The following is a 23,305-nucleotide window of genomic DNA, read 5'->3' as shown; positions in this document are numbered from 1 at the left end:
CCGTGGGAGCCTACTCAGCTCCGGCCTGAGCCGGTTCTACAGCCTGGGGTCCCGTCCCCCCCCCCCGCCCCCTGCAAGAACCTCAGGAAGCCGGCCAGCCGCAGCCCCCGTCCATGCTCAAAATGTAGGGCTCCGCTCTCCCTGCTCTCTGCACCAGCAGCGTGAAAATCCGGCGGAAAAGTGACAGACCAGGGAAACCACGGAGAGCCACGCGGCCGGGTCCTGCTCCATCCTCGGGTGATAAACAGTCCGGAGTCAGGGAGACGGGGGCGGGGGAGGCGGCACGGACGGGCAGGCCGGGGAGAATGAGCCGCATCAAGCAGAGTCCCACCTTTGTAGGGAAAATCAGTTTTTCCGACAAGGCTTGAGGGGCCCTCTCCCCCGCAGCCGGCGGGCCACATCCGCGGCTTGCTTCTGCCCCCTGGTGGCCGGCGGCGGCCAGTGCTTTCCCGAGCGCCAGCCCGACCCGCCGGGCCGGGGTTTGCTTATTACATCATGAATTTTGATAAGCCCATTAGCCAGCCAGGCAGCCGGGAGGGGTGCCGTCCTCTCTTGATGACTACACAATGAGGAGTAATATATTTTAATTTAAACACCATAAACCTATTGAGTGCTTAATTAACTTTAACCGTCTTTAGGGGAATGAAGCCAATTTGAGGGGGTCAAAAGGAGTTGTTTCAATATCACACAGTTTTACATAGTCAAGCCATTCATTCGGCCTACAGCTACTGATTAACACACAAAATTAACACGTTAGTAAAAATTCATATTCAGGCCTCCGGGGAAATTAAGATGCGCATGCACGGGGCGTGATTAGCGCGGCTGTTGTTTTCTCCCAACAATATCATTTAATGGGCTCTCAGAATTACAGAAAGAGAGACTCGGGCGCTGGCTTGAATTGATTATTTACCACAAAGCTGTGAAATATAGAAAAGCTAGAAAACATCTCATGCCAAAAGGGTCGGCGCCCAGAGGCTGCCGCACTCCCCCAGAGGCGAACGCATCTTCCCGAGCTTGGCTGGGAGTAGGAGTGCAGGGGCAGCTTGCACACGCGCACGCACGCACTCACGCACGCACGCAGGCGCACGCGGAGGTCGGGCTGCCTGGACAGTTGGAGCTGCCTGCCGGGAGGAGGCGGGATTTCATTTGGAATGCAGTTAGAGCCCGCGTTCCGCCTATGTCCAGCAAGAACCTGCAACAGATCGCCTTGGTCCAAAGGATAAACAAACAGGAAGACAATTTCCTTAACCGATAAGGAGTTGATGAGAAAGATTAAAGAGAGCAAGAGTCAGGTGTTCTGCGTTTGCAAAGCGCACTTAGTTGGGAGCTTCCTGGCAGCTTGGGGAAATGTCCGCGGCACTGGCACCGTGCGTCAGTGTCAGTGGACTTGGCATCTCTGGCTAAATTCAAGAGCAGCTGGTTGTGAGGCTACTTAGGGAAGGCCACTCAGACAGATGACTGTCAGCGCGCGTAATTAAGTGCCACAAAGGTGGGGACATGTTCTTCACAAAGAGCGGGGCTCCCCGAGGGGCAAGCACAGGCTTCAAGCTGCTCTGCAGGGGCTGGACTCACGACCTGGCCTTTGCTCCTAGCTGCCCATGGCCCTTCTGGCCAGGGGAGCCCAGGACAGCCATGGCCGACCGCCTGCTCACACAGGATCTTCGTTTTTTAAAATCTGACCATGCAGCTATATACTTTCCCCAAGCTTTCCGACCATCATGGTCCTGATTGCAGAACTCTTGGGGTTCCTGGTTCCCACCCACTGACAGCCCCTCTGTGACCCAGCCATCCTGGGTGGCCTTCCTCAAGAATCCAACTTGGAAACAGTGACAGGTCAGGGTTCTCTGGGAACATCACCCCAAGGGCCACCGTAAAAATCCATCTGCTTCTGACTCAGGGGTGAAGCAGTAGAGAGAATGGGGTACGTGGAGCAGGAGTCCAGGCAGCACTTTCCATCGGTCCTAACTAGCAGGCTGATGTGGAGGCAGGGGCGACAGGGACCACCGGTCAGGTCTGAGAGCCGGGGCTCCTGAGAGGAAAGGCCAGGGGCCCAGTCTCCTCTCCTGAGCTTGGGCTGTGGGAAGGGGGCAACCAGAGGTAGGGGTGAGGCTCACTTCATTACAGGGAGCCCCACCTCATCAGCAAAGTGCAGGCAGTTACAGCTGAGTGTACAAAAAGAAACGCCAACGCAGAAGGAGGAGACTGGCTGGTGTTCCCTTCCTTGGGAGCAGACCCCTGCTGCTATCCTGAGCGACAGTGAATCTGAGCAGATGACATTTTTAGGGACCCCTGTAGCTTGTGTGACCAGGGCGCCAAGTGCCGCCTGAAGATTGGCAGCAGTGTCACGTGGCTGCCAGGGGACTTGGAGAAGCTGCTCAGCCAGAAGTCGCCTGCCCGTCCTTTCCTTTTCCTGCTCCCTGCTTCTGTGATGGTCTAGTGCCAGCAGTTTCCTCAGGCCTGGGTCACTTCCAGATGGCGTCAGTGTGTCATGATTTGTATCTAGATGTCGCCCAAGAGCCTCCTGTGTGCACAGCTGGGGCTTTCGGAGGGTGCCTGGATCCTAGGGCGCCACAGCAGGTGGCGGTTAAGAGGCGGTGTCTGACGGGGAGTGGCAAGCCCCTGGGGCGTGGCCTGGAGGACGTGTCTCCCCGGGGTCTCTGCCTGTGGTGGGCAGCTCTCCTGCGCCCAGATGCTTCCAGCACGGCACCCTGCCTTGGAGCAGCCGAGTATGGACTGAAGCCTCCACAACCACGAGCCAAATCAAACCTTTCCTTCTCTAAGTTGTGGGCGTCAGGTGTTGTGTCTCAGCAGGAGGAAATTGATGAAGACACCGCATCTGTGTCATGTAGTGGGGGAGCAGAGAGAAGAGCTGCCACATCTGCCTGGCCCGGGCCTTCTCGGATGCACAGCAAGCGGCCGGATCCCACACCGAGCCCTGCTCTTATGGCCTTCTGCGTGTGCAGTGGCTCTACTTGGAGCAGGCCGGGCCAACCGTCACTCAGGAAAGCGCCATGGGGCTGGGGAAGGACTTGCAATTCTAAATCGGGCGGCAAGAAGAGCCAGCGAGCACTCGGAAACGATCCTTCTGGGCTTTTCCAGGCCATTATTTAACATTATAAATGCTGACACTCATGCATCAGAGGGAGCAGATGCCATCATTTCAAGCATTAGCGTGCAGAGAGATGCAAGTCGCTTCACTTAGAAGATATTTAACACAGGTAGCGTAATTGCCACTTAAGGGTTGGGGACAGGGAGGGCCTGCCTTCACGTGTGCAGCCTCCGCGCTGCCCCTGCCCCTGCCTGTCCAGGAAATGCAGCCGGCAGATTACAAGCCCTGCACTGCATAACCATGGCTCCTCTCTTCTGCCACACTTGGGTCTTCTCAGTGTTTTGCAAACGCAAGGCCCCAAACCCAAAGCTCAGCCCCTTAGGGGTTGTGTCCTGGTGCCCAGCTTGGAGCTGGCCCGGGAGTGACATGCTGAGGGGGACCAGCCTTCCAAAGTGGCCTCTACCTCAGCCCTCCTGACCGAGCTCACAGCCACCTCCCTCTTGCCCAGTTCTTCCCTACTGTGTCAAGTGTCATTTATTTATTTACCTATTTTTCAATGTTGTGGGCTCGATGCAGGGAGTGCTGAGCTACCTCATTATTTTTTATTCTGGAGCAAGTTCTAAGTTTCGAGGTGGGCCTTGAACTTGTGATTCTCGTGCCTCAGCCTCTGAAGAGCTGGATGTCTGGTGTGTATCCTATCTGCCTTTTAAGATTCAGGTCCAGTTTTCTTCCCCTGGCAAGGCTCAGTGAGGTCCCACCCGGCCACCTCTCCCATGAGGACAGCTGCCACTGCGTGGGCCCTTGCTGGGCCCCAGGTGCTCTTCCAGTCATGCTGTGTGTGGCTGGAAGTTCAGACTGTGCCATGGGCCTTACGGTTCTCGAGACGAAGCAGCGGCCCAGCCCAGGTCAGCTGCGCAGAGGCCAAGCCTCTGCTCTGTGCCCGAGCCTGGTCTCCTCTCTCGGTGACCCTGTCCCTGGCAACACTCCACACCCAGCAAGCACCCGGAAGGGTCACCTAGGGCTAGCAGCGCAGGGCACAGGCGAGAGCCATCCTGGGTGGGTGGAATCTGGGTCCGGGATGCAGCGGGCGAGGGAGGAGCCGTCTCCAGAGCAGGGCTTTCTGTGCCCAGGGCCGTGGGGGCACGGCAGGCCAGCAGGGCACAAGGCCCCCAGGACGGCCCTGTGGCAAGTCCCAGAGAGCAAGGGCTGCACCCTCGGGGATGGACCTGGGCTAGCCTCGGGGCTCCAGGTGGAGAGTGAGCAGGCCGGGAGGGTCCAGGCTGTGGGGCTGTCCCCGGGCATCCGGGTGGCACTGCTGCAGGCAGCCTGAGTTAGATAGAAATACTGTAGGTAGTTAGACAGGGACAGGCCCTCGAAGGGGATGACCAAGACCAGACAGCTTACTGGGGAGATGCTCCTGGTGTGAGCCAGACCTAAAGGTCAAACAAATGCCGACCTCCCTAAAGCTGGCATCCAGGATTGCTCATTAGTCGGGAAGAATCATCGACTGAAGGCCACCAGATAAAGTTGCCCGCTTGCTACATGACTCGCTACCCCATTTGGTCCTAGGCCTAATAAATTTTACCTGGGCAATGGTGCTTGTAATCCCAATGGTTGACCGTAGTTTTGTCCCACCCTGTATCTGCCTAGGTGGGACCCCTTTGTCTCTACCTTAGCCCCGCATGGTTTTGTCCTATAAAATAACCTGAAGGAGACAGCTTCCTGGGCAACCCGCTCGGGACTCCCTTCTGTCCCTCTCCGACAGAAGCTTTCCTTTCCAATAAAGTTTTACCTTCAGCCTCCGTTTGTTCCTAAAATTCATTCTTCGGTTTTAGAGAACACGAACTCATTCAGGCCAGCTTGGGAATTTCACGTCCCTGTATCAGCACCACGCAGGGAGGAAGGGGGCAGGGGGAACGAGCCAGTCACCAGGAGGACAGCACAGGCCCCCCTCTCTTCTCCTCTGCTCTTCTCCCACCCAGCAAGTGTCCTGAACCATGGCTGTGCCGCGCACACACACACACATACACACACATGCGCGCGCGCGCGCACACACACACACGCGCGCGCGCACACACGCACACACACACGCGCACACACACACACGCGCGAGCGCGCGCACACACACACACACACGCACACACACACACATACACGCGCGCGCGCACACACACACACTCTCTCTGCACCCAGCGTAGGCCCAGGCAGTGGCTGCCTTGAGGAGGACCTTGCCAAGTGGTGCACCTGGCTCCTGGCAGCACCCCCTTGGGTCAGAGCAGGGCCTGTGCTTCCCGGAGCCTGACTGCATGGCTGCATCCCCAAATGCCACCTCTGCTTCCAGGGATGGGCCACCCTGGCAGTCACCCCGCCTTCTCTCAGCTCCAGGCACTGCGATCAGTCCAGCCTTCCTGAAACCGCAGGCTGGGCTATTCCCTGACTAGCAGGGTTGCTGTAGGCCAGTGTGTGTGGCAGTGTCCACAGGCTCTGGAGGGACATAGGCATCTCATCCTGAGTTCCAGGAGCCAGTGCGGCGGGGGCGGGGGTGGATGGGGGGCAGCCCAGGACACAGGGCCTCTGACTAACTCAGGTGCTGGGCCAAGGCCTGGGCCTGCCTCTGTCCAGGAACCCTCAAAAGACAGAATGAACTCGATGTAGTGAGAGCTCATGCTGTAACCCTGTCTCCTTAGGAGGCTGAGGCTGGAGGATGGAGAGTTTGAGGCCAGCCTGGGCAAGGTAGCAGGGCTATGCTGGTGCAGCCTTGGGGTCAGTGGTAGACACAGGCTGCCCGGTCCTTGGCATACAAACCTTCTGCGCCTCCACCCAGGTTACACCCGTGATCACCATCACTCATGCACCCAACCCTGATGCCTTCTTCCTCACTTGGGCCGCAGGCCCCTGTCCTCCCCACCTAGAGGCCTGGAGAGAGCTGTGTCCCTGCAGTGCCAGCTGGTGGTATCATCTCCAGGCCTCCAGGGCTTGCCCATGGTGGGACTCCTGTCCAGGTTCTTGATGTCCTGAAGAAAGAACTGAGCAGAAAACTCCAGGCCAATGGTTGCTCTGAAAGAGAAAAGATGAGACCCTCTCCACAGGGTGGGCGGTCCTGTGGGTTTTGTCTGAGGGCATTAGCCTTGGGGCTAAGGTAGGACTCAGGTTTGGTCTGAGGCCTGACTCCCGCTAAGAGGCACTTAACTCAGCTTCCCTCTGGGGTAGCAGGGCCTTCGACCTTTTGTGACCTTCCGAACATCTGTCACATGCCCACAGCCCACGGGGCTCAGGTCTGCACAGTCAGTGATTTGGCGAGTAGGGCTGTGGTCACCAAGGCCAGGGGAGACCCTGGCACGCACCTGCCAACTGCCGTGTGAGCTTCTGACCTGAGGGCTGCGGACATTCCCTCCTTCCCAGCCTCGTCCTCCACCCCTCTGCTGTAGGCCGACAGGATGGCCAACCCCTGGCCTGGCTGGGAAGACCGCCCGTGGGTCTCCCGCCGCTGCCCCTGTGTCTCTGCTCCTGCTCTGTACAGAGCTCCTGCAGTTCCTGTGAATCTGAAGGAGATGGCCCTTCTCTGCAGCAAAAACCATCCCCCACAGCCCAGCCCGCCGCCCCTGCCTGCACGTCTCTGGCCCTCCTGGTGCCTCTTAGGCAGCTCTTTAGCAGCCTGACCCTTCCCACCCTAACCACAGTCCACTCACCAGTTGAGAAACAGCTCCCGAGGACCTCACAGCAGACTCAGTGATCGCAGGCAGGGCCCAGACACTAACTGAGTGGAGCAAGGGAGTCGGCAACAAGCGTACATGGGAGGCAGCACCTCACACGCCCTCTGCTTTTGCTGTCTGTGATGCTGAGAGGTCTTGGCCCAGCCAGCAGGGGGTGCTCCTGAGCCTGCACAGCCTTAGGAGCCAAAGCAGAGCCTGAGTTCGAATCCCAGAGAGGAATGTCACCTTTGGCCCTAGTGGTTGTGTTGGTCCACGTCAGGGACTGTGACACCCACAGTGACCAGGTCACCTCGCAGCCTCTCAGAGGAAGCACACAGCCCAGGGCTACTGAGGCTTCTCTCCTGCTTGCTTGCTATCTTAGAGTCTGTCTATCAAAAGGAAGGACTTCGGCATCCTAAATGTGGACGCGTGCAGTGGCTGCGCTTTCCCTAGCACACAACAACCAGAGAAGCTTTGTAAGCCCCACTGCTTGGGGGTTACCAGGGCCCAGTGTGACCCCTCTTCTCACACAGGAAGTGGGTATCATGCCCCTACTACGTGCTGGGCTCTGCGTGGAGCTGCAGGCAGCAGGAGAAGGCAGCTCTGACTCTGGGGACACGGGCCATGGCTTTCATCTTCCATCTGTAGAAGGAGGGTTGGAGGAAGCCAGGCGCCGGAAGCCACTCACTGGTGAGTGTGCCAGCAGGGGTTTGTTTTTCGTTTGAGATGAGGTCTTGCTATGTAGGCCAGGCTGGCCTTGAATTCATGACATTCCTCCTGCCTCAGCCTCCTGAGTGCTGGGATGCCAGGTGCACACCACCCCCCCTGGCTGCCAGCTAGGGTTGCACCCAGCTGGGGTAACATGGGGCCCATCTGCCAGGTTGGCTTCTGCTCCATCAGGACCTGGAGATGTCACATGAAGTCTGCAGGTCTAGACGCCTACTGCTGCCATCCCAGATGGCACTTGGGGTACCATTACTGCCACATACATCAGGGTGAGAGGCGGACCAGGGCTGACACAAACACAGTAGAGCCACATGCTTTGTGGGGTCTGTGACCCATGGTACAGAGCACAGCAGCAACTAGTTCAGCCATCAGACAGGAAGACTCCATCCACCACAGACCCAGGACAGACGCCAGACCCATGGGAATCAGGCACAGGGAGCAGAATCCACCAGATGCGGACCTTGTGAAGGAAAGGCAGGGGCCAGTCTCAGGCGTTAGGACGGGAGGGACAGCATGACCAGGGGGTGGTGAAGACAGCAGCTTCACCACTTAGGACCCCCAGAAATCCCTCCTGCTGGGCCACTTCTGAGAGTCCCTGCATGCAGCCTTCTAGGACTCCTAGCCCCAAGCTACCGTGTCCTCTGCATACCTACTCTCTTGGGCCCCAAGCAGGCTGTGAGCTCCCCTCACCCCCAAATCCTTCTCTGCTCCCAAATCCTTAAGCCTCCCCCACCCCAGATCTCCAGTATCATCCCCAGCCTGGCCCGAGCCCTGTCAAAGTCCTCCTCAGACTGGACCAGCTTTGGTCCATAGGGCTGAAGCCAGAGCTCCCACCCCAGCCCCCAGGGGACCACTGGCCATGTCTGAAGACCACGTTGCTGTCACAGCTGGGAGGGACGCGCTTCTAGGGCCTGGTGCTGGAGGCCGGGGGTGAGCTGGATGTCCTCCAGGGCAGGGGCCACCGCTGCAGAGAGTTATCAGGCCTGAGAGGCTGACAGGCCGGGCAGGAGCCATAAAATGCAAAAGGAGCTCGATCTGGGGAGGACAGCTACAATCATCACGTATTCATAGGAGCAGAGCAACCGCCTTTTGTCCAGAGCTGCTGGGATTCCAGGGCCTGCAGCTGGCCCTGGCCTTAGACTGGCCCGGATGTGACTGCACCACCTCTGAATGGGGCTTCAAGTCTCCGTCTGCACATCAGCAGAGGGGCCACGGCGCACCTGTCATTAGGGTTGAAACTGGGGTCCTCCAAAGCTCACCCATGGGCCTCCTGACCCCGGAGCCTCACACAGAGATAGGCAGGGTCTTTCCACAGGGGGTCAGGTGAAACGAGGTCACCCAGAGAGCCCATCTTGAATACAATGCATGTCCTAGAGACCAGGGTGATGTGCAGACAGGGCCACCCAGGGGTGGCCCGCAGGGTGAAGGCAGAGATAAGGATCCACCTCCATGGCCAAGGGGCACTGCGGACCTCTAGCATGCCCCATGTGCGGGGGGCACAGGACACATGGCCCCTCCCAGCCCCCTAAAGGACCAGCTGCCCCGTGCCCCAAGCCTCAGCTCCTGCTCTCAGAAAAGAAATCTCCTGTCTTTGAGCTACCCAGCTGTCTTAGCTGCTTTTCTTATTGCCCCACATCGGAGGGCAAAGGTTTGTTTCCCTCCCAGTCTGTGGAGGCTCAGTCCACAGTCCGCCAGCTCCAAGGCAGGGTGGAAGGCAGAGGGGAGAGAGTTCACAGCAGTAGAAGACAGCAAAGGCAGCAGCCGGCCTTGGTGTCGGCTTCCGGCGCCTCCTACACTGCACTTGGGCTGGTGGGATTAGGGTGGGCCCAAGCAGGCAGTGGGCTGAGCACACACCCGTGACCCGCATCACATGCTGCAGATGCAGCCAGCTCCGAGAAAGCTCTAGGACTGCATGAGGCTTTGGGGGACGCACACCCCACGCCCAACCCCAGTCTAGGGAGTGTTGTTACACAGCCCTAACAAGCGCACATGAGCCCCGCAGGTGGGCTTGGGAGGAAAGAAGTCTGGAAGGCGTAAGGTGCGCTGCGCAGGGCGCACCAGGACAACAAAGCTCGAGCTGCTGCCAGGTTAACTCACGAGCGTGCTGCACCTGACGTAGCTCTCAGGCAAACCCGAAACCCGCACCCCAAGCAGCAGGAAGTGCCCCCTCCCGCAGGCTAGAGGAGACACAGCACTTTCGAATCTGTGTAGGGCGCTGACACGAACCTCACTCCCCAGCCGCGTGGAATTTTCGCTTCTCTGTGACGGGTCGCTCGTGCGTCCGTGCGCCCGTGGTGCTCACTATGCGGCTGCCCGTGCTCACAGGACTGCGTTTCAAGGGCTTTCGTTCTCAGTGCTGGCCGCGTTGGCAGAGTCTAGTCACCTCCGTCCTGGAGCACGCATGGTACAGGTGCGAAGGTCACCTTCCCTCCCCGGGTCTCCTTCCACGGCCACAAGTTCTACCTCACTGCTTCTTCCCACCTAGCTTTTATTTGGCTCTTCAGATCATATGTATTTTGGGTTTCTAATGTAAAACAACTACATGATATGTGAATGTCGTGTGTGATTTATTTCACCCAACATCACTGTCTCAAGCGGTATCCACTTGCTCACACATGACCCAGGCCATCCTTCTTTACGGCAGAGCCGTACTCCACGGTGTGCAAACACTAAATCCTCTTGAATTCATCGTTGGTGGGCGTAGAGGTCATCTCCATGACTGAGCTGTTGCGGGTTGTGCTGTGTAAACACGGGAGTGTGTGGATCACTGTGACATGGCGTCTTAAGGAGTGAAGACACCTGTGGGGGGGATAACACGATTCTAAATTTCACATTCGCCAGCACACCTAATGCTTGCCATCGTGGATTACCCCTAAAGAAAACGGCAGTTCCCAAGTCAGCACTGGAAGCTCTGTGAGCATCGAAACGCGTGGTGGTGGCTGTGGGGTTCTTTCACGTGAACGAAGGTTTTCAAAACCAAGCAGCTGAAAGGCAATCGAGAACGCAGGAGGACCGAAGACCCCGCCTCCGAGAGGCGGCTGTGGGTGGAAAGCCATCGCTGTGAGCACATGGGGCTCCTCCAGGCTCCTCCGCTCTGCCCTCAAGGCCAAGGACCAGGGCCACTTGCCGTGAGTCGTCCCCTCTGTCCACCCGGCTGCCCTGCTCTGAGGCCAGGCCTCTGTGACCGCTGCCACTAGCACCCCGTAAGCCCTACTGCTCTCACGTGAATGAAAGGAGACAACTTGCTTCTTCCTTACGATGGGAATAACAGTGACCAGATATTGTAAGAAGTTCCGATCTGGTGAGGATGTCGCCTAAAGCACACCCTCAGAATGAAGAGCACGTCTCTCAGAACCGTGCACCGCCGGGCTTTGGTGTGTGACTTCCAGCCCTTGTGCAGTGTGCACAGCCACGTGCCCAGCACGCACACACACAGCCCAGACGTGTTTTCACATAGACAGGAAGCAAACCCTCGCGCTGTTCGCGAGGCTGCTCCTTCACTTCCTCGACAAGGCAGTCTCCCTTTGTGAAGAAATCTAAATTTCTATCATCATTTTTGATGGCAGCTTTAGAATATGAAAATTTATCCAGCCATTCACCCACTGGCGAATCTTGAGGTGCTGTTTGTGCTTTTCATCATAGCAAGCGATCTCACAGTGAAGAGCCTGAAGATCAGAGCTTGGGGACTGCAGCTTCCTGAGGCCAACCCCGAAGGCCACGGCAAGTGGCCCAGCCACCAGGCCTCAGCCGGAGCCACCGCCAGCCCTGGAGCTAGAGGCTCCCATTCCTGGCCTCACCTGCGCCGCTGTTCGTGTTTTAGCCGCCAGAATAGGAAGTGTTCCATGGCTTTAATCCCCGCTGTTACCACTATTGAGGTTGGTCATCTTTCTGCCGAAGCCCAGGGTCCAGCTGTTTATCATACAAGGTAGCAAAATGCAGCTATTGATATTGCAGTAGCTGACTGTTATGGTACAATTATCATATGCAATTATTCATTGCATTGTACAGTATTGGGATATATAATTGTTTATTAAGCTCCTAATAAATGTTTGCAAAATAACAATAGCTAATATGAATTTTGAGCAAGGCACTAAGTCACTTTTCTTGTCAATGGGGTAAAACATTCAACACCACAACCTAAAGGAGGAGAGGTTTATTTTGGCTTATGATTTAGAAGTTTCAGTGCTTGAGGGGTCGGTGGCAGAGTGGAAGGGGCTGGCGGAGGATCTGCTTGCATCGTGGTGCACAGGAAGCAGGCGTGGAGAGAGGAGGCCGAGGGCCACACTCCATCCCACCCAGCCCCACTCCTCACTGCACTCAGCTCTGAGCCCGAGGGTCCATGGCTTCCCGTGTACAAGAGGCTGGGGTCACTTCAGGTCCCAGCACGCAGTGACAGCCCCTGCCCCCAGCAGTCTAGGCACTGTCCTCTACTCCTGGGCCCCACTTGTTAGGAATCTACACAGATATGTTCAAAATATGATTAAATTAGGAAAGAATGGTCATTTTAAAGGATACTTTGACTCCTCTCTCATTTATTCTCACTCTGTTAGTGTGAGGTTGCTCCATAGCTATCACAATTCCTCCTGTACGGGTGAAGAAACTGAAGCATGTGCTGCCCAGGGGCTTGGGCAGCACACTCATGTGAGAGGGGCCACAGTGTGAACCCACTGGACGTTAAGGCTCCTATCCTTAGCCACTGCAGCAGCCACTAGTGTCAGGGCTGCTCCACATCCCCATTGAAGTAGTGGCTGCGACACAAGGCTCCCTGCAGCGGGCTTGATGTACAAGTCAGTTAAGATGGTTACATCATCAAAGAAGAGTCAGGGGTGTCCCCAGGGGCACTGGAACCCGCATGTGGCAGCCCCTTGGCCCAACATAGAAGAGTCTTTGCCCACAAAAGAGCTGGGAGATGTCATTGCCGAATGTGGGAACCCTTCCACAGAGCCCAGAGAGGGGGCCAGCAGCCCCTCCACCGGGAATGCCCAGCTAAGGACCCTGTCAGCCAAGCAGAGAGGATGGGTGAGAGCACACTGGGCCTCACAGGGAGGATGAGCCAGGGGAGGAAGAGACCTAAGTAAGATGGCGGCACTTCTCGGTAGCTCCAGGACAGGTGCCCTGCGCTGCGACTGGAAAGCCACACTACTCAGCCCCATCCAGGAAGAAAACCCACTGGAGCAGCAATGGCTGGGACACCAGAGTGCAGCTAGGAGGCCTTGTCGCGCCTGGTCTCAGACACAGCCACGGGGAACCTCAGGACTGCGTTGGGTCGCCCACCGGGCTCCTTGGCCTGGGCGGTGCTGTGGTTCCTTGGGCCACCTCTGCCCCTCTGCTGCCCTCTGCACTGTTGACTCCTTCCCCAAACTAAGCAGGGGTGGAACCCAGGGTCTTCCTTCGAGGCACCTTACTTTGGGCATCCCCCATCTAAATTCCTAATGGGCAATGTGACTTCCTGCCTCTGCTGTGGTTGACAGCTACAAATGCAACACAGGTTCGCAAACTCTCAGAGTGTATTTTCCTACTACTTTCTGTTTTTCTGGGTTGCAATCCTGCTTAGTCCCCACTGGATGTAATTTCCTTTGTGCTCAGCTGTGGTGATTCTGTTTCTGGTCAACAGCTCTTACCTCTGTCCTGGGAGGCAGGCATTAAGCAGGCACAGGGCAGGGGCACACAGCGGCAGGCTGGGCAGAGAGCTGGGCTTCCCATCCAGCCCAGGAAGGTGCCCGGGGCTGCACACAGATGCGGCCGCGTGGCTGAAGAGCGGACAGGCAGCCAAGGCTCTGGGCTTCTGCGTCCAGTGCTCCTGTGTCCATCAGAGCCGTATCCTAACAAGGGATCACTGAAATGAAAGACTCTCTTCATTGAAAAACCCTCGTTTGGAAGCGTGGAACCACAGCACACTGGTTCCTACCCGCCTCCAGCCACCTACCAATGCATACTCAGGGTGGTAAGTCCAGCACAGGAGCAGGACTTACCAAGCCCCGCCCACACACAGCTGGTGCTAAGGACCTTCCAAGAGCTCATCTAACCCTGGACAACCAGGGCCGTGGGAGGGGCATCATTTTCATTTTAGGACAAGGAAGCAGGGGCTGAGAGATGGGAGCCGCTTGCCCCCTCTCAGGGCTGGCAGGGGAGAGGCTGGTTCAGACCCGTGTTTCCAAGGCCTCCTCCTTTTCTGTGTGCAACGCTGTTCTGCCTGCCACAGGGGCTGGCATGTCAGCGCTCACCGAGAACTCCTGGGCGTGGACAGGGGGCCTCCAAAACCATGGGCACCTCCATCCCGGGAGCCCAGAGAGAGGAAAAGGTGACAACTATGAAGATCAAAACAACTATACCAAAAACAAAAGCAGGGTAGCTATGTGGAGGTGGTAGATGTGTTAATTAGCTTAACTGGGTGGATGGTCTCGCTGCTCATGTAGGTGTCCAAACACCCTGCTGTGTACCGTATTTCTATAGGTTTTGGTTGAAACGGGAAAATTAAATTTTATTTATTTATTTATTTTTACTTTTTTTAAAATTAATTTTATTGAGAAACACATAGAAATGAGATAGTTTCAAAACGGGTTGGTAGGATAGTTTCAATAATTAACACATTGCATATTGTTGTCTTCCTAGTGGTTATTCATAACACAGGATGCAGACATGATATCCTGTCCAAACACTATTAGTACAAATCTTTCTTCCCATTGAATTAAGAGAAAGTAGCTATATATCTATGCTAACTATTTTGTATATACAGATACAAAATGGTCCTTCACTTGTATCCCCTTTTTTTGTTTATTTTTGTCAGAGATGGGTATTCCATTGCCATTTAAATATTGTAGGTGTGTGAATTCAGCAAAATAACCCAATATAGTGAAGCAAAGGTAAAAATATAGTACTCAGTACTCACCCCTTGGAAGCAATCTATTTCACGCTTCTGACTGCCCTCTTGCGCCAGCGTGGAGGAAGTACCACGCCGTGCCACGTGGCTGCACAGCCCTCCCGCCTCTGCCATCGCTGTAGCTGCTGCCCACAGCACTGAGGGCCTGTCCTTCGGGGCTGGGGCTGACCACTCTCACTGGCTCCCTCCTGTGGCTGGCACACCTTGGACGTGTGGTGCCAGTCACACTGGCACTGAGCTGATTGTTGAATGCTGGGGGGCCTCTTGCTGAAACTGTTTGTCATCAAGCACTTATTGGTGGCCTGGTTTTGCCAAGTTATGGCTGGATGGAAGGTGGTTTGGCCTAGGTACATGAGTTAGGCAAAGATCAATCAATGCAGTCTGTGATGATTAACTGATTAAATCAGATTTAGACAAGAGCATCAGGGCCAGCCAAATAGCTCAGCGGATCGGGGCCAAGGTTCATGCCCAGCCTGCCGAGCTGGCCCCGCCCCTGGGGCGCGCTAAGAGGCCAATTGAGACTGGGCGTCGTGGCGCGAGTCTGTAATCCCAGCTCTTGGGAGGCTGTAGACAGGTGGATCACTAAGTCCAATCTACTAGTGAAACCCTGAACACCCTTAGACCCTTTGCTAGAAATACAGGAAAAATAAGTAAATAAAAACAAAACATAAAAAGACAAGAGCATCGTGTACTTTTATTTCTTTCGTAAACCTTGAGCGGCATGTCTTTCATATCAGTAAAATTTAGGTCCATTTTTCCATCTCCTGCAGAGCTGGCTGTTACACACCCTCAAGCATACAGCAACTGGGCAGAACCACAGACAGCCTGCCTGGCTTTCCTACTGACAGATTCTTGGAACTGTAGGGACAGGCTCTGCCCACCCAAGGCTCCCCGAAAGAGTGACATCTCAGACCTCATCCCGGTGCCAGGGCACATGCCTTCATTCCCAGCATCTTTTAATTTTATTTATTTGTTTATTTACTTATTTATTTTATGTGTGTGTGGCCAGCTCAGCCCACCAGGGGGCGGGGCTGACTGGCATGTGGTGCTGGGGGATTGAACCGCAGTCCCTGTGCTTTGATTAGCTTAGCTTGTTCTAAGTAGGTGCTTTAGACCACTGAGCCATCTCAGCAGCCCTTTTTAAGGATTTTTTTTTCTTTTGTCCTCACATGCTTTCAGGGCACGTTGGCCAGCGGGAGAGTTGTGAGGTTCGAACTCCAGCCACCTGAGGCTGACAGCTTTGTGGAAGCAGCCACTTCATTCCCAGCATCTTAAACTCCTTCGAAATCTGGCCTCTTCCATGCAGTTGGCCACAGCTCTACCCACAGATGCAGAGATTGTTCCTGAGCACAGGTTCAAAGCTGAATGAATCTCCGGCCACGAGGTTCTCCTGAGTACCCTGGGAAACCCGTCACTCTCTTCGTCAGCACGTGGCTTTGGGATGACTGATTTCCATGCTATCTCCCCAGGGGCGGGGCCAGCTCGGCAGGCTGGGCATGAACCTTGGCCCCGATCCGCTGAGCTATTTGGCTGGCCCTGATGCTCTTGTCTACCTCCTCGTGGACCACAGGGGACACAGACACAGGCTGTCTGTCGTGCCCTGCTCACCCAGCCAGAGCACGGTCCACATGCTGAGGGGAGGGAGGCCAGCAGGGGCTGGGCGGGGCAGGGGGGTGCTCTCTCCTTCCCAACCCCAGCAGCCAAGCCCACCCCATCCCTGGGTCATGCGGGCATTTCTGGGGAGTTGGATGTGATGCCACACCCCAGTGGGTGCCACGGGAGTCACTCGAGAGGCCTGGCAGATGTTGAAGATACACAGCGTGTGTTTTTATGCCTATGTTAACAAGGTTTGTGATCAATGATCGACCTTCGGGACTCCATGAGTAGGAGGCTGCCCAGACCCCAAGAATAGGGGCCCCAGGAAACGCAGCGCCTGCCTCACCACCTGACTCTCCCCCTGAGCTCACAAGAGTGCAGAAGGACCAGGCCGCAGCCCCCAGCTGCACGGCTGTGTGGCTGTGCAAGGTGACAGTGACTGTGTCCACGGGCGCCTTGTCCCTGAGGACCTAGGAGTCAAGTGACAGTCACCCTCCAAACCTAGCCGATGCTGAGTCGCCCCACAATTCGCCGCCCACGCAGCATTCTCAGCTGTGCCTGCAACTGAAAAATGAAAAGAAAGCGCGGCACACGGTGCCGGTCAGACGATTAAGCCGTGTTTAGCTCAGTCAGGGCGTGGCGAGGACTAGAACCCGGCCAGCATTCCGCGTCGTGCCGGTGGACGCCGCTCTGGACCCCTCCCAGGTCCCCACGACTCACTGGGCTTCCGACCCCGCCTGTCCTGGCTGGACCCCAGTGCCTCACTCCGCCTTCCTGAGCGCTGTGGCTGGGAGCTGGGCTGCTCCGCTGGGTCAGAGCTTGAAAACAGTACTGTGTGGTGACACACTGCTGGCTAGGGTGCTCTCCTTCCACGTCCACGTCCACGTCCACGTCCACGTCCTCTTCCAGGTGCTGGCTCCACCTTCCTAGTTCAGGGCCTTGTTTTCTGAGCACAACAGTTGATTAAAAAAAAAAAAAAAATCCCCAGACTGTGCAAATGGAGAGGAACGGCAAGGGCCGCTGAGGTAATTAAAAATGTATTTTCCGTCTCCCCATAATTGAATTGTGTACAAGCTGCAAGCTAATGCGGTCATCTACCCTCGAGCACCGGCAGGAAGGCAGGAATAATTATCTTTCAATTTCTTCTTATGTAGCAATTAATTTTAACCATTCGCCACCGCCGTCCTGCTCCCTTCCTCCCAGTCAGTCAAAGCCAGTGCTAAGCGGAACTGACAAGCCATTGATCGGCAGCCACCAGGCAGGCCTGGCGATGGCCACGGCAGCTGGTGAAAGCTGGGTGCGTCCAGGTGAACGTCGCCGGAGATTCTGCATTCTGCCATTCGGAGGGCCTGGGACGCACACGGTGGCTGTCGGAACATCTGGTGCCAGGTGGGCCAGGAAGGGGCCCTGCCTTCTAGGGCAGGCGACAGAAGGACGCATGGGCTTGATGGATGGACAGGCAGCCAGGCAAAATGTCACTTGCAGACACTGTATCCAGACTCAGAGGAGAGACACACAGCCACTCCTCAAATCATCACCAGCTCACAGCATCTGTGGAGGGTCGCTCAGACTAGGGGAGGTGGGGGCAGGGCTGTGCCCCCACAGGTCCTGGGGAGCTTTGGCCTTTCGCAGGCCAGGCCCTGGGCAGAGGACCCTGCCAGTCTTCCTCATAGGTGACACTGGGGAAAACGTCACTTAGGGTGGGACTTGTCTAAGAGAAGGAGGCGGAGGGCTGCTGCATGGCAACTTGGGCATCCAGGTGCCTTCTTGAAGGGACAGCAGGTAGCAGGTGAAGCCCCTTTCTGGGCATTTCTGTGAGGTGCATAAGAGACTGGCGTTCCTCAGGCTGAGTGGCCAGCTTGCCCTCCTGGTGCAGACGGCTGTCCCAGACACATTGAGATCCACAGAGGATGGAAGGCAGGAAGAGTTTACGTCCCCCTGAGCACACGTCACACTCAGAGAGGCCGAGGCAGGAGAATGGCAGACTGGAGCCCAGCCTGGGAAATTTAGTGATTTGGCAAGACTGTGTCTTATAAGAGAATATAGAGTGTGGGGATATAGCTGGTGTGAAGGCCCTGGGCTTAATCCCCAGTGCCACACGCACACACGCACACACATGCGCACACACTTCACCCTAAGTGTTACATTGAGCACTAAGAAACAGGAAGTAGTCCTGCCTGGCCTGCATCTGCTGTCCCACGTAAGCTCAGTGGCACTCCACGCATCCTCCACCCACAGTGAGTGCGGCCTTCTGGTCGTGCAGTGCCACGGGGGCAGGGGCAGGCGTTCCCTGTTCTTTGAGGGTGCCTGCTGCATCCCCCATCCCTGGGACGCCTGTGGCCATCTAGGACGCTGAGCCCCTTGTTAAGTGGCCCCATGACCGTGGGGTGCCATGGAGACTCGAGGTTGGTACAGGAAGCTGCCCACCATGAGCCTCCTGCTGCAAACAAAGAATACAAAAGGAGTGCAGCACAGCACAGCAGGCCGGACCTGCGCTGAGGGTGCCAGGGACCAGGCGGCGTCCACTGCGTGAGTCCTGGCCGTGGGGGGATGCCAAGCGGTGCAGACCATGACACAGACCTGTACACTGTCACAGAGGAAAGCATGCTTGGGAGAGGAGGGAGCAAGGGGAACTCCCCCTGGCACAGGCTGGGGCCCGAGGCGTCCCGGAGGAGGTGGGCCCAGAGCCTGACTCCACGTCCTTGGTGCTTCTCTGGCCCCTCATTCTCGAGCTGTGCACCCACCTCCCCAGTGGACCTGTCAGAGGCGGCACCTAAGATCCAGTCCTGCTCTGAGCACCACAGAGTGGCCCGGGGGAACCCAGATCAGAAGTGCAGTGAGGGGGATGGCTCCCTGGAGACCTGGGGACGGGTGTGGGCCCTCTGTGCCTGGCACACAATAGGCAGTGGAGCGGGGCCAGGGCCAGCTTTGGAGGGAGGGTAGGGAGATGCGCTTCGGAGCCAGGGCACCTGGCCTTGGTGAGCTCCCCGTGGGCCAGCAGTGCATAGGTCCACTCCATTTTCCAAGTCATCCTGTGCAGTGCTAAGGAACAGAAACAGACTCAGGGAAGTCCCAGGCCCATCAGGTGCCGAAGCCTTCATGGTCACTCCAGCAACCTGGCAGAGCGGCTTCCCTCGGCCCCTGCCCTGGGCAGCTCTTGTAAGCACCCCCTCCTGATACCAGATCTTTCCTCCTCAGTGCCACTTCTGGTGGCCCCTGGGCAGCAGTGGCCCCTGCCTGTGCCACGCATGGCCTGCACCACGGGGAGGGGATGCTCCTTCTTCTGAGGCTTGGTGTGGCCGAGGTCACCAGCTTGTCCCCCTGGGCTTGGCTGTGGGGCAAGAGGTGCCAAAGTGGAGCAGCAACCAGAACTGTGGGAGGAAGCATAAGTCGGGGTCCTCCAGAGACAGCCCCCACAGAAGAGTGTGTGTGTGCTCGTGCGTGCGTGCAGCGAGGTGACTGTTGTCGCTTCTCTCCCTGGTTGGGTGAGTCCGTGTGTGCAGAACCCACGGGGTACACATGAACGTGATCACAGCTGCACGCAGAGACCGGGGGTGTTCTCAGCCTTGGCCCGTGCTCTGCTAGAGAAGCGAGTCCGCCCTTCGTGTGCGGGCAAGAGCCGCCCCGGGGTGTGGAATGCGGAGCACGCTCAGCCGAGGTTCCAGACTTCTCGAGTTGACACAAGCAAGCAACCAACCACTGCGAAGGGCGCTGATGGGAGCGAGATAAAACACCGACTGGTTGAATGATACAAACTGATGAAAGAAGAAATAAAAAGGAGACCAACCTGATGCTCAGCAAGCTCCAAGCTATACAACTGCGCACATAATGGACTTAATAAACAAAATTATCAGCAAGCCTAAAAAAAGACACTGATGAAAAGATAGCTGAGCTAGCCAAAACGATACCACACATAAATGATCCATTTAGCAAATGACTAGAGTGTGAAAAAGTACCAAACTGAAACTCAGGAAACAAAAAGAATTCTACGGAAAGTAAGGGCAGCAGACGTGACCAGTGAGGACAACAGGCTAGGCGTAGGAGATGGGCCTGATGCGGGTGGCTGGACACTCAGAGATACCTTGAAGCAGCAAGGGCTCTTGGGAAAGGGTCCCAACCACTGCCAGATGATGCAAAGAAGACTACTTTAAGATTAACTGGAATTAAAGAAAAGTTAGGAGATGGTATGAATGGCAGAAAAAAAAATCTGCTTACAAAAACCATAGCAGAATGCTTTCCTAGCAGGGGGAAGGAAGGATTCAGTACACAGGTAGGCAAGATGTGCAGAACCTCAAGGAACCAGAAAAGAATTTCACGACACATGGTCAAAATCTCAGAAGTTCTGCACAAGTAAAGAATTTTAAAAATCCTTTGGAGAAAAGCAATGGACCCCTTACAAACGTAAACTCGTTGGAACTACAGCAACTTCTCAACACTAACCCTAAAGCACAGATGAGCTTGGAGTGAGGAGTTCAAGATCTAAAGGAAAACAACTCTAAACTCAGATGAACATACCCTGAGGGGCCTGCCAGATAACTCAGCAGACTAAAGCACTGCTTAGGTAGATGTAGCGGCTGAGGCTCGACCCCTAGCTTGCCGTGCTGCCCCCCCAAGGGCGCGCTGACACAGGGATTGAGACTGGGTGTGGTGGTGTGCACCTGTAATCCCAGGACTTGGGAGGCTGAAAACAGGAGGATCACTACAAGTCAGATTTCTGCAGTGAGACCCTGTAGACCGTGTCCTAAATACATTAAAAAAGAACATATTCTGCAAAACAATATTTCAAAACTAATGAAGAAATTAAGGCTTTCCATAACAAAGAGTTCCTTAGGAAATCTGTGCCTACTAAGCAAGCACTACAAACTGACTTACAAATCCTGGACAAAACAAAGAAGACATCCATGGCAGAGGGGCCCTGAACGAATAAAGCAGAGAGCCAGAGGCCGACGTGAGGTAGCCAGCAGCAGGAATGCAGGGACCGCTCGGCATTGTCACTGGCAGCTCAGCCTCCCTGGTCTCAACTGTCCAATCAAAAGGCAGATTGGCAAACGGGACCAATACTCTGAAACCAGTGACACACCGCATGCAAGAGACGCATTTAATTTAAAAATTCATAGACTAGAAATAAAAAGATAGAAAATAATATTCCATTAATGGAAGCCAAAAGAAGCAAGAGCGCTGTCCTATGTAGGCAAGCAGACTTGGAAGCTGGAGTGGTCAGAAGGGACAAAGAAGATGGACCTCAGGGTACCAGAAACCAGAACAATCCAAGCCCAAAGCTAGTCCAAGGAAGCGAACAACAAAGACCAGGGCAGAAATTAATGAAATTAAGACTAAAAGATATATTTAAAAAATCAGTGACTCCAAGAGCTGGTTCTTCAAAAGAATAATCAAAATAGATTATTTTTTAGCCAAATAGAAGGAAAGAAAAGACCCAAATCATGCAACTAGAAACGGACATGGCAAAACCCCAGAAGACACTCTTCAAGCCCAGATTGTCAATAAGTACTTCAGACATCTGTGCTCTAATGCTTTGGAGAATCTAGAAGAAATGGATAGACACATAAAATACCAACACTGAAACAAGAAGATTTAAAAAAAAACCTCATAACAGTCTAAAAGTAGGCAATGGAACTGAGGCAGTAATTAAAAAAAAAAGATGAAGAGAAAGAAAACACCCACCACCTAAGGAAGGACCAGGGCTCAATGGACTCTGCTGACTTGGACACGAACTTTAGGAAGATCTACCAGCAAGAGTCCTCCAGAACACTTAAAGGGAAGGAGCACTGCCTAAGCCATCCTAGAAGCTAGCATGGCCTCGATCCAGTATAGACAAGGACTCAACAAAATCCTGCAGGCTGAGCTCCTTAATGAACGCAGGCACCAAGCCCTCCACAGAGACTGGCAAACAGGAGCCTTTAACTACAACACGCCACAACCAGGCCAGCGTCACTGCACGGCAGCAGGGATGCTGCAGTACATGCAAGTCGATAAATGTAATGTGTCGCATGAACAGGGGCAAAGACCAAAACCTCACCGTTGTCTCAATACGTGCAGAAAAAACCTTCGCCAAAACTCAGGGCGCATTCACGTTCTGGCTTGTGTCTAGTTGTCCCCATGCGGCCTTGTGCAGTCACTGGGGCGCAGTTCTAGAGCTTGTGATTAGTCCAGGACCCAAGGCTGGGGTACGGGTCTGAGCGCTGCTAGGATTATGGTGTGCGTGGTACACCCAGCCTGGGGCAGACACCCTGAAGGCAGCACAAGGAAAGGAGAGCGACCCCACTCTGCTGCTGCCACCGCCGCCCCCCTTTGCTCTTTGCTGTTTTCCATTGCCACAAGCCGCTGCCCTCCACCATGTGCTGCTCTGCCTCGGAGTCAGCCGAGTACGGACTGAAACCTCCAGTAACTGTGAGCTAAATAAATCGTTCCTTCCTTAATTTTGGGTGTCAGGTAGTTTGTCCCAGTAATGAAGAAAATGCAACTAAGACAATTCATGACAAGTGAAAAACCAAACATGAAGAAAATACGTACAGAGGGGTTTATCTCAATCTGATAAAAAAACATTTATGACAGATGTACTCCCTACATCATATTAAGTAGGGAAAAACAAAACTTTTCCTCTAAAATGAGGAATAAGACAAGGGTGTCTGCTATCTCCACTCCTATTGATTGAACAGAAATTTAGCCAGAAGAATAGGCAAGAGAAAGAAATAAAAGGGGCACACATAAGAAAGGAAGATGTCAAACTGTCTTTCGTTGCACTTGACATGATTCTTTACTCAGGAGATCCCAAAAATTTCACCAAGATACTCCTGGACTTAGTAAACAAATTAGACAAGGTAGCATGACACCAAATCACACACAACAATCAGAGGTGCGCTCGTACACCACGAAGGGATCCACGGAAGAGAAATTAGGAGAAGGGCACCATTCAAGGTAGCTTAAAAAAATTAGATACTTAGAAAGTAACCTAACTCGGGAAGCGAAAGACTCTGTAGTGAAAACTAGTTTTCTGAAAAGGGAACTCAGTGAAGAAATCAGAAAACAGACAGCCTGCTCCTGGAGAGGCAGAACCTGTGTTGTCAAAATGGTCATATTACCAAAGCTGATGTGTAGATTCAGTGCAATCCCGACCAAATACCAACACCATTATTCTCAGAACTAAGAATAAGCAACCCTAAAATATACATAGAACCAGCAGAGACATAGAATGCAAGCCTGGTCAATAGGAAGAAAGCAGGAGGCATCAGGAGCCCTGATTGCAAACCAGGCGACAAAGATGTAGTGGGAAAAACAGTGTGGTGCTAGCACAAAGGCAGCTGTGGAGTCCACAGAACAGAGGAGAGGATGCGGACACGCCTG

General features: G+C 54.8%; 1 protein-coding gene across 1 annotated transcript in view; it reads right to left on the bottom strand.

Moving 5' to 3' along the window:
• Positions 1–23,305, bottom strand: part of LOC101579981 (syntaxin-7-like) — a 71,913-nt gene that overhangs the window by 24,537 nt on the left and 24,071 nt on the right.

Source organism: Octodon degus, unplaced genomic scaffold, assembly GCF_000260255.1.
Source record: "Octodon degus isolate 3935 unplaced genomic scaffold, OctDeg1.0 scaffold00093, whole genome shotgun sequence".
NCBI lineage: Eukaryota > Metazoa > Chordata > Mammalia > Rodentia > Octodontidae > Octodon > Octodon degus.
The sequence above is the reverse complement of the archived record's forward strand: the minus strand, read 5'-3'. Positions and strand labels throughout refer to the sequence as shown.